General features: G+C 27.7%; 1 pseudogene; it reads right to left on the reverse strand.

Moving 5' to 3' along the window:
* Positions 1-801: 801 nt before the first annotated feature.
* Positions 802-918, reverse strand: LOC145248410 (5S ribosomal RNA; annotated as a pseudogene).
* Positions 919-1,352: the final 434 nt, after the last annotated feature.

Raw genomic sequence — 1,352 nt, forward strand, 5'->3', positions numbered from 1 at the left:
TGACATAATGAGTGAATGCAAATAAACAAAACGAAAATAAAACAACCCATGGCAAGAAATAAAGTAATGTATTCAAATACAAACATAACTTAAAGTCTAAAGTTTAATTCATAGACTTAACATATGCGTGTATATTATGTTCTTCTTACTTCATATTCTATAATAATGATCTCAGTGGTGTAGACATAAAACAATATAAAAACACGTACGTGTCTTACATTGGTATATTTATTCATTAGTTTTGCTCTTATTCCAAGTTATTAATATGACACCGTAGTGCCTCAAATATCTGTTCATGGTTTTTATCGTTCTGAACCTCCTACGTAAACCTTACGTAAACACACGCATGTGTATGTATACACACACACACATACACATATACAATGTGTAGTTGGATAATATTTGGTAAAAAAAGGCGTTGAAAGGTAAGAAATAATAATGAGTTTGAACAGTCTCCTTATCGACAATCAATATTCAATTAAAAAGTATGATGAACTAAATTCCAGTGAAATAATGATGCAGATCTAACTTGATCTTTATCTCTAAGTATTTTTGGAATTATGAAATATATATATATATATATATATATATATATATATATATATATATATATATATATATATATATATATCGCTACCCCCAGTCTTAACAGACTACGGATACCCAGTTAAGGTTACCTGCGCGTGAAATTTTTGTGACAAGAGTTGCACAATCGCCAACCACACCTCATCGACGTTGTTGAATACCAGTGGCAAGTATAGGTTCAGGACGACTAGAAACAATGTCGAGATAGGCGGAAAGCACATACAACACCTAGAATTCCCAAATGGTTACCCATCTGGTACTAGCCAGGCTCAACGTTGCTTAACTTCAGTGATCTGACGGGAACCTGTTTATCAACGTGATTATGCTGTGTGTGTATATATATACATATATATATATATATATACATATATACGTATATAAATACACATATATACACATATTTATATATACATATATATATATATGTATATATATATATACTCATATGTATACATATATGTATATATACGTATATATACACACATATATATGTATATATGCACAAATATACATATATATATATATATGTAGTGTAATATAATATCTTTCAAAGTTCCAAAATGGTACCATAAATTTAAATATATAAATCACTGTTACAAAAAAGAATATCTATGAACTTATAAACAATTAACAATACTACTAGTTGGGTAAATATTAATATGTATAATGTAAATTTGATTTAATATATGCATGGACATATTAATAGAAGGCGAATTACAAGATATATTAAAAATGAAATAGGAAGAAGATTTAAATTTAAAGGAATA

The sequence above is a fragment of the Euprymna scolopes genome, chromosome 26 (genome assembly GCF_053919585.1).
Source record: "Euprymna scolopes isolate OS-2025 chromosome 26, ASM5391958v1, whole genome shotgun sequence".
NCBI lineage: Eukaryota > Metazoa > Mollusca > Cephalopoda > Sepiida > Sepiolidae > Euprymna > Euprymna scolopes.